At 45.8% G+C, this 15292-nt stretch overlaps 1 pseudogene; it reads right to left on the reverse strand.

The window, feature by feature from the left end:
* Nucleotides 1-471: 471 nt before the first annotated feature.
* On the reverse strand, nt 472-14407 carry LOC147003713 (uncharacterized; annotated as a pseudogene).
* Nucleotides 14408-15292: the final 885 nt, after the last annotated feature.

Consider the following 15292-nt stretch of genomic DNA (forward strand, 5'->3'; position numbering starts at 1 on the left):
CACCACCCAGCTCCACTACATTTTTTTTAATCTGAGAAAAATTTGAAACAGCTGAAAACACAAGGTTTATCATTTTCACCCTACAAAGACAGGCAAAATTTTCAGCTGTGTAGTATGAAGAAGGGTGTATATTTATATGATTAAAGAGGTGGAGCAATGGCTCAGCAGTGAAGAGAGCTTACACATGCAGAGAGAGAGAAAAAAGAGAGAGAGAGACTGCTAAAGGAAAACAGAAAAAGGCTGTTGGAATTTGCAAGAATACAGATACTTAGGAAAAATGTGGATCCTTATTGCCTTACATATGAAGTATTTCATGGCTCAAGTGTCCCTCGTTCATCACAAAGGTTACTGGTCTCAAGAATAGTATCTTAGGACACAAAGATATGCAATACATGTTTACAGGCTTGGTCTCAGCTAACTCCCCAACACCATGTGAATACACAAGGCACAAGAAAGGGCCAAAGGCTTTGACTAATAAAACACCCACCTCACTCCAAATAAGCTGAGGGGTCGATATCACAGTGCCATAGGTTTTTCTGGGAGGTCTGAAGAGATCTGTGATTTTATTTTTGTTGGCATCTGCTTTGTAAACAATCCCTGAGATAATACTACGATGTAAATTTGTAGGGAGATGTGGCTGAAGTTTTCCTGGGTGAACTTTAAACAAGATCCCACCCCTACCACAACCCACCCCAAACCCTGGAGTTCTTCCTGGGTGAATTTTCAGAGGGAAATAAGGCTGGGTCTGTGGCTGCTGTTGCTCTTCAGATGACAGCGTGTGCTGTAATAGGAAGGGCTTGCTTGCTTGCTTGCTTGCTTGCTTGCTTGCTTGCTTGCTTGCTTGCTTGCTTGCTTTCTTGCTTGTTTTATGGTCAAGACACTTGTGCAGCTTCCCTTTGGTGTAGATCCTGAAGAAGATGTTTCTTGTGACAAAAGTTTCCCCTCACTGCTTCCACTCAAGAAATCTTTCCTCAGAAGGAGTTCACCGAGGATAACTGAGAGCTGTGTGGCTGTGAATGGTCTTCCCTTCTCTGCCACAGTGGTAGGGCTTCTGTCACTGTGCAGTTTTTGATGCTGATTGAGGGATGAGCTGAGACTGGTGACCTTCCCATGTTCACTGCACTTGCACGGCTTCTCCCCAGTGTGGATGATGGCATGGTCTTCCCACACTCAATACTTCAATTATGTTCCCCACTATGAACTCGCTGGTACCTCGTAAGTCCTGACAGGTCCGGAAAGGCCTTCCCACGCGCCACACACTCATAGGGCTTCTCTCCAGTGTGGATGCTGAAGTGCTGGATGAGATCTTTCCGACTGGTGAAGGCTTTCCCACACTCTTTGCACTCAAAGGGCTTCTCTCTGGTGTGGACCTTTTTTATGCAAGATAAATGTAGAGCAGTGGGTGAAGGCTTTGCCACACTGGATGCACTCAAAGGGCTTCTCCCCAGTGTGAATGCTCTGGTACCTCTTGAGGTATGACCAGTGGTTGAAGGCTTTGCCACACTGGAGGCACTCAAAGGGTGTGGTCTCCCTTCCCCCAGCCTGGAACCTGCTTGCTCAAGGGTGGAGTTTCCTGCTCATTTGTTCTGCCACACCCACTGCTGGACTCTGTCACTTTGCTGCTTGGAGACACACACACACACACACACACGTGTTCATCCTGCTACTGGACCCCAAGTTACTTGGCGGGAAATCGGGTTCCCTCCCCCTTCCTTTATAACTGGATGTCGAAACTAGTAAAAGGGGGCCTTGAACATGAAATCGTCTTGGCCTTGTTCTTTCTCCCGCCCTGTCTAGCTTCCTCTCTTTTCAGCTCGAACTGCCATCCTCAGTTGAACGTTCACTTTGCGGACTGCCGGTCGGGCCGCAACAAAAGGGCTTCTCCCCAGTGTGGATCACATAGTGGTGGATCAGGGCAGTACTCTCAAGGAAGACCTTCCCACACTCACTGCACTCATAGGGCTTCTTTCCTGTGTGTGTCTGCTGGTGCCACAGGAGGTATGACCTGTGTTTGAAGATCTGTCCACACTCAAAGCACTTGTATGGGTTCTCTCTACCATGGATGACAAAGTGTCTAACGAAACCTCCCCGATGTCAAAAGACTTGTCCACATTCAGTACACACAAAAGATTTCTCTCCAGTATGTCTCCTGCTATGCAGGACAAAATTGGAGCGGTGGGTGAAGGATTCCCACATTCGTTGCACTGGTAAGGCCTCTCTCCACTGTGGATCTGCTGGTGCTGGGTGAGGTATGACTTGTGGTGGAAGGCCTTCCCACATTCCAGGCATGTGTACAGCCTCTCTCCTGTGTGGATCATCTGGTGCTAGAGATGAGTACTCTTTAGGAAGAGCACTTGTCCGCATTCTGTACACTCATAGGACTTCACACCAGAGTGGATCTTTTCATGTCCAGCCAGGAGATGTTTCTTATTAAATACCTTCCCACATTTACTGCATCTGAAGATAGTTTCCTCTTCTTCAGCTACCTTTATACCATCCTGTATAGGACTCGTTTTCCCAGGGATCTTCTCCCCCAGGGCCTCTGTCTCTTGTTTGAAGACTCTTTTCTGAACTTCTGACTGACTGTCATGGACTTTACACCCACTGTAAGCTTCCTGGGGTCTTTGGTGTTAATTCTCCCCAGAATGAGGTTCCCTCAGACAGTTTGGCTTACACGTGTATGCAGTGCCTATGGCCTTGGTTTTTCTGCTGCCACCTAAAATAAATTCAACACATAACAGGGACTGTTAGTGAGGACAATACAGAAAGAAACAAAATGATTATGCTACTGAAAACACATACCCAAGGAACTAAAAAAAAGTGCCGGCTATACTATTTCCAAAGCCTAGGTTAGCAACTTTTTTCCTGGTTGTTGGAGTCCAAATATTGTGAAAAGGAGATGCTAAGTGAGAGACTGGGTTGGGAGCTGGGGGAGGGATTTTTCAATGAGCTGTTTTAATGATTACAAGCTGGCTGTGGCTGAGAAGAGTGAGACAGGCATCTTGGAGTAAAATTCCTCTAGGTGATACAACTAACACTGTCCCCATAGAAGACATAAACTATCTACTGTGACAGAAAGCACACACAGGGAGACTCAGCTGTTGTTCAGCATCATACGGAATAGCCTTCAAGTATGAGAGGAGTTCAGAACTCCTTTCAAAATTCGTTATGAGTTCCTATCATTAAAACTGGTCAGTGTATTTTTTTTCCCAGAATAGGTACTTCATTTCTGACCCACAAGCAAGTTCCGTAGAAGAGATGGTTCAGGGAACAGCAAGAGTTCACCAAAAAAGCAAATTATATGGTTAAAAGGTTTAGCTTGAACAGCGAGCATGGTGTTAGATGCCTTTAATCCCAACACTTGGGAAGAAGAGACAGGTAGCTCTCTAGATCTGTGGGAGTTTGAGGCCAGCCTAGTCTACACAGTGAGTTCCAAGACAGCTAGAGCTACATAATAGAGAAACCCTGTCACAGGAAGGTGGGAGATGGAAGGTTTGGCTCAGACAGGATACATGGAGATACAGTTGAAAGTGAAGGCACTGCTGGATGTTCACTACAAATGTTAATACTATCTTTGGTAGAGGAAAGAGAAAACCAACTTCATAGTTCTCTGGGCTTCGCATATGTGCCACCCACCCCTAAATATAAATTACCAATAATTTTGTTTAAACATTAAGCCTAAATACCAACCAACATGCAGATGGTGCCTGGCTTTAACAGCCCCAAGGTGGATCACAGTGACACTGAGATCTTATACAGCAGATTATTCATGGAAACACGGGATTCCTTTTCATGTCTGAAGGACTCTCATGAACAAGAAGGTTGCAAAGGGTAGTAGGTAGAAGAGAATTATGGATGGAAATTGAGAGACTGAGAAAGGATACCTTTTCCTGCAACATCTGGAGGGAAATGTGAGGAATGCTTATTGGATATGACCAATGTGGGACCAAGGGCACATCTACCCCACTGCAGCATGGGTTGCACAGGTGCATTACAACTCTCAAGGCACTTGGTGAACAAAGGCAACGGAGCTTTAGCTGCAACGTGTGCTGTCTCAGACACTGATGCTAACACCAACACATCAGATAATTAATTCTGTGTCCTCCAGTAGAACCCAACGGTCCATGGCTGCCATCAATTTCCAAGGACAGACTGGGTACAGGCTACCAACAGATATTGAAAACAAAAATCAAAAACAAACAAACAAACAAAACCAACTTGTTCTTTTTGGACACATAGCTCCATAACATATTCCAGCCCTGTGGATCCCAGGAAGACTGAATGCCTTGTTCTTTGACTAGATCTGGTGTCCCTGGAAATGGGTGTGATCTCTCTTCCTCTCTGAGTCTTTGGACAGCCTGAAAATGGCAGGACCACCTTACAGCAACAGGCAGGTGACAGAAAGCGTGAGAATCCCTGAACAGCTGTGTGACACAGAGCTCTCAGCTGTCCATACGGACTCTGGAATGGGGGAGACAAAGTTCTATGCTGCACCACTGAGCCTGGAGCTTGACAAGGCAGTTAATGCTGAGTCACACTAATCATGGTGGTGCGAATGACAGCACCCCCCACAGGCCTTTGAACACATGTCTCCAGCTGGTGGCTCTGTCTGGGGAGCCTTAAGAGGTGTAAGAGTGCAGGAAGATGCACATCACTGGGGACAGGCTTTGAGGATTCAAAAGCCTTATGCCATTCCCAGTGTCTCTGCTTCCTGACTGTGGTTCAAGACATGAGCTTCTCCAGCTAACAATCCTGCTGCATGTCATCTCACTTCCCCACAATGACGGACTCTTACCCCTCATGAATCACAAGCCAAATAAACCCTACCTTCTATCAGCTGCCTTGGTCATAGTGTTTTATCACAGCAACAGAAAAGTAAGGAACACACTTAAAACGACAACTGGTGGTTCAGCGCATCACTAGAGCCACAGAGCTGGTGGCAAGGAAGCCAGGTAGCAAGCCCGTGCATGGAGAGGAGGTACTGAAACAGTAGTTATGAACCTGACTCCTTCCCAGGAGCCATGACAAATGGGATGGGGCAGGGAGAATCAGAGGAGCCACAGATCACAGGCTTCCACAGCTACTAATCAAGAAACTATCCACTAAGGAGCATCCAAGAGACTGCAGAGATGACTCAGTAGTTAACAATCCTCACTGCTCTTTCAAAGGATCTGAGTTTCAGATCATCGTTCATCATCAGGTGACTCATGGTAGCTTGTAACTTTGGCTGCAGCGGATCTGATGCTCTCTTCTGGCTCTGAGAGGCCACCCAGGTGTGGCATATACTCACAGACATATAAATAAATATAAATCTTTAGGGGAAAAAAAAAAAGAGGCTTTCCAGTAGATGCCTGGTCCAAACCTCCAAGCCCTTCCTTCCATTGGTCCAGACTCTTACCTAAGCAGGTGCTTCCGCAGGGGGACTTGACCACTGTCCATGGCTCCTGCACTTGCTCCAGCTGGCACAGCAGCCCCAGGCTGGGGACAGGAGGGAGAACAAAAAAGCATACTTGGGGATTTTGGTAAAACAAGAAAAAGACCCTCAATCTTGCAGGATCTGGCCCACACCTTGGAATGAAATTGCTCCAACCAACTAAAAAGGGTTTCTGTGCCATACTAAACACTCCATTAGAAAATAATACTTGGTTGGCAAGCCTGCTGGGTAAGTTCAAAGCTCCTGCTGCCAAAACTGAGGAGCAGAGTGATTCCGACGACTCACGTGGTAGGAGAGAGAACCAGCTCCTGGAACGTGTTCTCTGAGCTCAGACACACACTCTGACAAGTGTGTACACACGTCAGACAGACCTTGTTCTCCTGTAACCAGCTCCTGGAACGTGTTCTCTGAGCTCAGACACACACTCTGACAAGTGTGTACACATATGTCAGACAGAACTTTAAGAATGTAGCCGGGCATGGTGGCGCACGCCTTTAATCCCAGCACTCGGGAGGCAGAGGCAGGTGGATTTCTGAGTTCGAGGCCAGCCTGGTCTACAAAGTGAGCTACAGGACAGCCAGAGATATAAAAAGAAACCCTGTCTCGAAAAACCAAAAAAAAAAAAAAAAAAGAATGTAGTAATTTTTTTTTCAAGGGAGGGTCTTACCATATAACTCTGGCTGTCCTGGAACTCAGTCTGTATGTAGATCAGGCTGGCCTCAACCTCACAAGAGATCCAAGTGTCTCTGCCTCTGGAGTGCTGGGGTTAAAGGCGTGTAATCACTATACCTAGCTGTATTGACCTTTTTATTTAAAGAAAATAATACTTGTTTGATATATACAGACAATAGAGGCAAACATTTTAAGTGAAACATGTCATATTAGGTAGGGTGGCACTAATCTGTAATCTCAGCAATTGAGAAGAGCTGAGAAAGACAGCTTGTCTACATGAGAAAAATCTGCCTCAAAAACAAAACAAAACAAACAAAATGCAAATAAGTTATCTGTATTAGTCTGATCTTTCTGCTGTAACAAAAGAGATAGTAAGCCAGTAGGTGGTGGCACACACCTTTAATACTTACTAGGCCAAGGCAGGTGGATCTCAAACTCTTGAGGCCAACCTGGTCTATGAAGCAAGTTCTAGGACAGTCAAGGCAGACAGAGAAGCCCCGTCTCAAAAAACCAAAACCAAAACCACAAAACGCATAATATAATGAACAATATAGTAAGATAACAGGCTTACTTAACTCACTTCTGAAGACTAATAGTCTACTTCAGTAACTCCAGCACTTTGCTCCCATGATGGAGGGCAAGCAGGTACAGATGGATGAGGTAAGTTTGCCATGCCAAGCTAGGAATAGTCACACTCTTCTATAACTGCACACTCGCAGAGGTATCAGAAGAACAACAGTGGATGGAGGAATATATTCATCACTAGTGTGATGCTTAGCTTTATCAACTTTATTACCTAGGAAGAGAATCTTAATGAGGTACTATCTACACTGGATTAGCCTATGAGCATGTGTGCTACAGGACTGTCTTAATTATGTTAACTGATATGGGAAGACTCAGCTCAGTGTGGGGGCAATTGATCCCTAGGCAGCAGTCCTTAAACATAATGAGCTGCATATCCATTCCTAAGTCCCACCTCTCAAAAGTCCCCCCATCGCAACACCCTGAGAAGAACAATCCACCCTCATAAAAGCCTGGGAGACAAAGCCAGAATGCAGCAGTATGCATCTTTACTGAAGTTTTTTGTTAGACGTAATGCAGAGGTTTGAGATGTGCATGGTGACATAGGCCTATAAGCCCAGAACTTGGAAGGGTGAGGCAGGAAGAGCACTGAGAGTATGAGGGCTAGCCTGGGCTACCTATCAAAAATAGGAAAATCAAAACAATAAAACTAACCAAGTTTTACAGTGTTCTTCCTGGTAGTCTATAAGTCAAAGACTCTATAAGGGGTCTATTTTGGAATTTCCTCACAGCATCCCCAGATTCAAAGTCCATAACCATGATCAGGACCATTTTATACATGGACAAACCAAGGCTCAGGGCTTCATCACTATGTGTGTGTGTGTGTGTGTGTGTGTGTGTGTGTGAGAGAGAGAGAGAGAGAGAGACCTATATGCTATTTAACCACAAAATCATGATCATGCAGAAGGTGTGGAGTGCAGGCACAACTGGGATGCTAGTCATGAGCATCCTAGTCATGATAACTGGGGATCCATCCAATGGCTGACACACAGAGACAGCAGTGCAAGGTTGTTCTGAACCCCTTTCCTGTAACAACCTATGTACACTGACAAGGCCAGTGGGAATAGATATCCGGTATGTCCACATCTAAGCAGACGATGCTGGGACAGAGTGGGATTGGATAAGAGGTCCAGAGCTAAGAAGTTTTAAGAACAAAGCTAGGGGCTGGAGAAATATGTCAGCAGTTAAAAGCACTCACTGCTTTTGCAGAGAACTGCAGGTTGGTTCCCAGCACCCACACAGGCAGCTCACGGCTACCTGTAACTCCAGTTTCAATGGATCCAGCACCCTCTTCTGGCCTCCATGGCACTGCATACATGTGGTTCACGTGTAGACAAGCAGTCATGTACACATGCACAACAATTTAAAAAACCATTGAAAGGGGGGGAAAAGGAGCAACTCTGGGATTGGACACCAGGGACCTGGACTCTGGACTCTCAAGTGCCACAAAATGAAAAAAGCCGCAAACACCAGAGGAGTCAGCAGCAGAAACTGAGCGTTGGGTAATGATGCGGCAGGGCCTTGTGCAGGAAGATCAATTATCTTCAGAGAGCAGAGGTCACGCAAGGGCACACTCAGGGATTATACTGCAACACCTCTCTAAGAAAAAAAATATATACATCAAAAAAAAAATACTGTGTGTCTATCAGGGTGGTATATCATGGTTGCCATGGTGTATGCATGGATGGAGATTAGAAGACAATTTGTGAGGTTCAGTTGTCTCTTTCCACCATGTGGGGCCTGGGAATCAAAATCAGGTCATCAGGCTTGGTGGCAAGCACCTTTAGCATGGAGCCACGTCATGAGTGGATGTTAACAGTGGGGAAAGACCTTGTGAGAGGAGGTGGGTCGTGCTGGGAAGCAGCAGCCACATGAAGCACCACATTTTGTTGAGAACACTCCTCAAGCAAAGGGAAAGACCAACCACCTTCCAGATAGAGAACAGGGCAGGCAGCCTGCAGAGAGACTGTGGCAGTGTTCGTCTCGGGCTGAAAGGAGCATGTGAAGCAAGATCAGAAGGGTCTCTCTCTCTCTCTCACACCCTCACACACACACACACACACACACACACTTTTCTTTTGCTGTCATAAAATACAATGACGTAATTTAGAGACGGCAGAGTTCACTTGGGTCTAAGCGGGATAGGAGTTCACAGTAGTAGGAAAGTCATGGTAGCAGGCAGGCATGGCAGTAGGAACAGGAAGGTGGAAAACAGTATCACTAATCACAAGCAGGAAGCCGAGGGAACTGGAAATAGGGTGAGGCTGTAACACTCAAAGCTCACCCCCAGTGATGTGCTACCTCTAGCAAGACTACACCTCCCCATAACCTCTCTGAACAGCATCACCAACAAAAGACCAAGTGTCCAAATGCCTGAGTCTATGGGAACATTTCTCATTTAAACCACTGTGTGTGTGTGTATGTGTGTGCACGCGCGCGCACGTGCATGAGCAAGCATATGTGCAAATGTGTATGCAACCCCAAAAGGACTCCCTATGCATTTGAGGCCAACCTGGGCTACATGTGATTCCAGGTTTGTCTTAGGGTTTCCATTGCTGTGAACAGACACAACTCTTATAAAGGACATTTAGATGGGGCTGGCTTACAGATTCTGAGATTCAGTCCATTATCATCAAGGCAGGAAGCATGGCAGTGTCCAGGCAGTCATGGTGCTGGAAGAGGTGAGAATTCTACATCTTAATCCAAAGGAAGCCAGGAACAGACTGATTTCCAGGGAGTTAGAGGAAGGGTCTCAAAGCCCACACACAAAGTGACACACTTCCTCCAACAATGCCAAACATACTCCAACAAGGCCACACCTCTTAATAGTGCTACTCCCTGGGCCAAGCATAGTCAAACCACCACACAGGTCACCCTGAGTTGCAGAATGAGAGACCTGCTTTTAAAAAATGGGGGTGGGGCCCAGGGATCCATCCCATAATTAGCCACCAAACACAGACACTATTGCACATGTTAGCAAGAGTTTGCTGAAAGGACCCTGATATAGCTGTCTCGTGTGAGGCTATGCCAGTGCCTGGAAAATACAGAAGTGGATGCTCACAGTCAGCTATTAGATGGATCACAGGGCCCCCAATGGAGGAGCTAGAGAAAGTACCCAAGGAGCTAAAGGGGTCTGCAACAGGAACAACAATAGGACTATAGGTGGAACAACAATATGAACTAACCAGTACCCCGGAGTTCGTGTCTCTAGCTGCATATGTAGCAGGAGATGGCTTAGTCAGCCATCATTGGGAAGAGAGGCCCCTTGGTCTTGCAAATTTTATATGCCCCAGTACAGGGGAACGCCAGAGCCAAGAAGTGGGAGTGGGTGGGTAGGGGAGCAGGGACCGGGGAGGGTATAGGGGACTTTTGGGATAGCATTTGAAATGTAAATGAAGAACATATCTAATAAAAAATTGAAAAAAATGGGGTGGTGGATGTCAAGATGGTACAGTTTATAAAGTCGCTTGCCACCAAGCCTGACAACCAGAGTTTATTCCTAGGACTCATGTGGTGGAAGAAGAGAACCGAGTTACTACAAGTTGCCTTTTAACCTCCATACACAACACGTGTGTACCAACACATGTATACAAACTAAATAAAATATATTTCTAAAATACTCTTAAAAGTAGAATAGAAAGCCTTACCCAGAGAGACCAGAAGCCCATAGATTTCCAGCATCATCTCCTGGTACAGAGTTTTTTGAGCAGGGTCCAGCTGTCCCCACTCCTCTTGGGTGAAAGCCACGGCCACATCTTCAAAGGTCAGAGATACCTTGCAAAGTCAAACAGCGGCATCAGTGTTAGCCTTGGGGTTCAATGAGAACAGCTGGCCCATGCCTTACTGAAGGAGGTTAAGAGAAATGAAGGTACAAACTACATAGTGTGTCTTCAGGCCCAGGTTTCATTCTGGGATTCAGGGTAAGGGGGATGACACTTGGGGTACACAAAGGTGTGCAAGAGTCACCAGAGTCTGGCAGCTCATGCCTATAGTCACAGAACTTCACTGGTAATGGCTGGAAGACTGCTGTCATTTCAAAGCCAAAGTGAGCTATGTGAGAGTCTGTCTCTAAAACAAACAAAAAAAAAAGAAAGAAAGAAAGAAAGAAAGAAAGAAAGAAAGAAAGAAAGAAAGAAAAAGAAACAAAACAACTGGGCTGGCAAGATGGCTAAAGTCACTAATCCTGACCACCCAAGTTCAATACCTGGAACCCTCATAAGATGGAAGGAGAACTGATTCCCTCCAGTTGTCCTCTGACCTCTACCATCAGGCTGCTACATGCATACAAACACATAACACATAAATAAATAAAGTAAAAAAAAAATCCACAATAAATGAATGAATGAATGAATGAGAAAAAGATAACCACCCCAAACAAAACCAGAAGGACAGACAACAACAACAAATAACATGTGGCTGTGAGATGCAGACAGTAAGAATTCTAGGAAATCAGAAGGTGGTACCAATACAGATACCAAGCAGAGCCTCTTCAGGATGGTTTACAATAGTTGCCTAGGGCTGTCAAGAAGTCTCCGGATAAATGATCCCTGAAACCCACATAGTAAAAGGTGAGAGGCAACTCCCTTAGAGAGGCCTCTGGTTCCCCGGATGCATGCACACTAAACAAATGTACAAACGGTCGTTCTATCCGACAGTAGGGATCTTAAACAGAGACATTCTCCAACACTCACTATGAAGATTTTCTTAATTTCCCACAGTCTCTGAGGTCACCATCATCAGGTCTTCACGTAGCAGTGAGTAACTGGAGGCTAAAGAGCTTCACCGACTCACCTGGAGTCACACATCTTATTACTGCTGGCAGGATTTGCACGGGTTTGAAGCTGTCATAGTATTCCTGACACTAACAGCAAGGAGAGTCTAAAGTAACAAGCTTATTCCAAAAAGGAGCTACATAGTTGGAGCGCTGGCTCAGAACAGTGGCTCTGCCTCAGCTCCCAGCACCCACAACATGAATGATCTCCAGCTCCAGGCATAGTGCACCCTCTTCTGGCCTGTGAGGGCACTTGTACTCACGTGCACCCGCCCTTATGCAAACATATCTTTTAAGAAAGCTATTTTTGAGCTGAGCATGGTGATGCACACCTTTAGTCTCAGTACTTGAGAGGCAGATCTCTGTGAGTGTGAGGCCAGCATGGTCTACAAATCAAGTTTCAAGACAGCTAGGGCCTTTACACAGAGGAAACCCTGTCTCAAAAACCAACAAACAGAAAACAAAAACAGAAACTCCAGGAACAAAAAAGATTTTAATTTCTAGTTCTTAAAAACATTAGTGGGCTGGAGAGATGGCTCAGAGGTTAAGAACACTGGTTTTTCTTCCAGAGGTGCTGAGTTCAATTCCCATCAACCACATGGTGGCTCACAACCAGCTGTAATGGGTCTGATGTCTTCTTCTGGTGTGTCTGAAGACAGCGACAGTGTACTCATGTACATAAAATAAATAAATCTTTTTTTAAAAAATTAGCACACGCCTTTAATCCCAACACTTGGGAGGCAGAGGCAGGCGGATTTCTGAGTTCCAGGCCAGCCTGGTCTACAAAGTGAGTTCCAGGACAGCCAGGGCTACACAGAGAAACCCTGTCTGGAAAAAAAAAAATTAGTGAATTTGTGTAGCATTTCCACTCCTTTTTGTTGCCAAATCCACTCTAAAAAAATACCTTTCTGATACAGCTAGACAGAGTTTATAGCTGGCTTCACAAGAAATGTGTTCATGGTGCTGGCTCACACTGGTAATCCCAGCATTAGGGAATTTGAATTAGGGAATTTGAAGCCAGCCTGGGTTACAGAGTAAAAACTTGTCTGAATAAAAGAACAATAATTAAGTTACTAGAATTTACTTGAGACAAGGTCCTGACCAGCTTCACAAGTGGCCTAGACCTCTCTTTTTTTGTTTTTTGGTTGTTCCCCCCCCCCTTTGGTTTTCCGAGACAGGGTTTCTCTGTGTAGACCTGTCTGTCCTGGAACTCACTCTGTAGACCAGGTTGCCTCAAACTCAGAAATTCGCCTGCCTCTGCCTCCCAAGTGCTGCCAGAGCAATTCCACAATGAGACAATTGCCTTTCCCCTGCTGGATTCTGACAGCCCTTGTCTCTGATGCTACAATACTAAAAAAAAAAAAAAAAAAAAACAGAAGAAGAAGAAGAAGAAAAAACAGAAACAAAAATAAAACCAGGGAACACATGTGGCCAAGGATCAATCACAGCGGCTGTGTGGCTCTCAGAATCAGGTCCCTTCACTGGCTATAGGTGATCAGAGGCTGATGGTATCTGGAGAATGCTACATTAGCCTCATATAGGCCTCTTTAGATGGCCAATATACCTTATACTCCTCCCAGTATTTCTTTCTGCCTGGAATGCCTTAGCCTCCCCTGCCTTTCTCAATTCAGCACTGTTCCTAGAGGCCTGGTCAGTCTGGGTGGACACTTGCAAGCACAGTAGCGTGTATTAGGATGATGGGCCTCAGAGGAAGCACCATTTACCCTTGCAACAGCTTACCAATGACAATGTAAAAAACACAGCTCGCAGCTCAAGACAGGAACATGACCCTGGAACTCAGATTTAGGTTAACCCAAATGCCATGTTCCAAAAGTTTTAAGATACAGAACAAAAAAGGACCACATATCAAGATACTTTTCAAACACACTCATGTAATGAGCATAGTAAAAAAAAATAAAAATGCCTTTAGGTATGTAAAGATGAAACCAGGAACCCCACTACAGCCAAAACTGCACCTTATAACCAGAACCCAGTGACATCACTCACTCAGGATAGCCAGACACAGTCCTAGAACCCCATGGTGCCCACTGTGCTCTTATGCTCTGAGCTCTTGAGATATGCCCTCTTGATCTGCCATGCAGCTCAAGAGCCTCTCCTAGGATCCTGACACTTAGTAATCAGACCTCTGTTGTGCAAGTGGGACCATAATTAAGAATTTACAGTGTGAACCTTGTGTGACAACCCTCAGCATAATGAAATGTAACGTTTGTTATACTAACTGCGTGTATCTACCTACCATCGGGCAGGCAGGTTAGAGGCCAGTGGAGAAGCTTCTGCTACAGGCCTCAGGTGCTATCTGAAGATATTCTTTTAGCTTTCAGGTTGGTGGAAGCTAGCAGTCGGCTATGGCTACTTTGACACATCCAAAATGTTTCATCTGTGTTTCACAATGACTTTAAGTTAGACGCTGTGATGGGCAAGGAATAGTCAGCTATAAGGGGGCTAAAAATAGCCCAAGATAATTAATAACCAGGTTCTGACCTGCAACATTCCAATCACTCCACAGTTACTGGCATTCTAATAAATCTGCTGTCAGGTGCAGCATCTTTCCAGAAACTATAGTTCAAACTGAGCATCTTTAGGAAACATCTAGGAACACTGACAAATTTGGTAGGACCACTGACAAATTTGGTGGCCTCACTGTGCCCCCACCCCCACCCCAATGACAACGGTAGAGCTCAATCCAAGGGGCTGTATCGGCTCCCTGGACCTTTCGACAAGCAGGGATTTAAAAGAGTCCACTCACCTGTGTGTGGTCCTTCCCGGCCACCATAGTCGGACTTTCCGTGGGCGGGGTGAGATGGATGGAGCGCCTGGCAGACCTCAGGAAAACCTCCCCACGCCCGTCCGGCCTTGGCTTGGTGACACGGAAACTGGCTGGACTGGAGACCGCGGGACTTTCCATGGAGATGGTAAACCACTACCCTTGGCTGCTGCAGACTAAAGGAAGAGGGCTTAGAGATCGCGGCCCGCCGGAGGAACACACCACACAGGTGTGCATGGACTTCCGGAGAGAATTTCTATCTTCCGGTCCTTTTCAAATCCCGCTACAATCTTGGAAAGTGTCCCTTGGCTCCCCCCGCACTCCAGTCCCCTGGCACCAAAGTGCTGCGGCCATGGCGTGCGAGTAACCTGGAACTGAACCACGGCTTGTTAGATTATTGGGCTCACGCACAGCGTAGTCTGGGTAATGTGGTTTTCATAGGATTTTCTCACGGTGTCCGACAAGACTAACAGTGCTTAAGTCTCGCCCAGTGTGGAAGACGTTAAAAGTCCCAGTTTCTTTCAAATGCGGGGGCATCTAGAAGATGCAGTTTGTGGGAAGGGACTCGCAGATAGGGGTGAGACTCATTCTTCAGCCAGTGAAATAAAGCTTGGGAAGCAAAGGGATTTTTGCCCGTCTTAGGGTCAGTGCAAAGGTGTGGATCCCAGCACTCAGCGGATCTCATGATTTGTCCCTTTTAGACAATTCCTACGAAGATCGTCTTCTAAGACAACAGAAAATGTAGCTTAATATTCTTCATGAGGAAGACGTCGGAAGCCTCATCTCAACATATTTGTTCCATCACCCTTACTGACCTAGGGCTTGTGTGACAAGAACAGCCTCGACAGATGCACGACTCCTGATCTGCGAAGGCTAGGTGGTAAAGGGAAGGTGGTATAGAGGCCTTCCCAGTTTATCCTCTCCCTAGCTTCCCTCTTCTTTCTGAGATATATAAACTCTATATTCTCAACTTCCAGCCAGGCATGGCGGTACTTGCCTATGATTTCAGTACTTGTGAAGTGGAGATCGAAAGATCAGGAGTTTGAGG

Source organism: Mus caroli, unplaced genomic scaffold, assembly GCF_978045245.1.
Source record: "Mus caroli unplaced genomic scaffold, Mus_caroli_1 scaffold_8, whole genome shotgun sequence".
Classification (NCBI taxonomy): domain Eukaryota; kingdom Metazoa; phylum Chordata; class Mammalia; order Rodentia; family Muridae; genus Mus; species Mus caroli.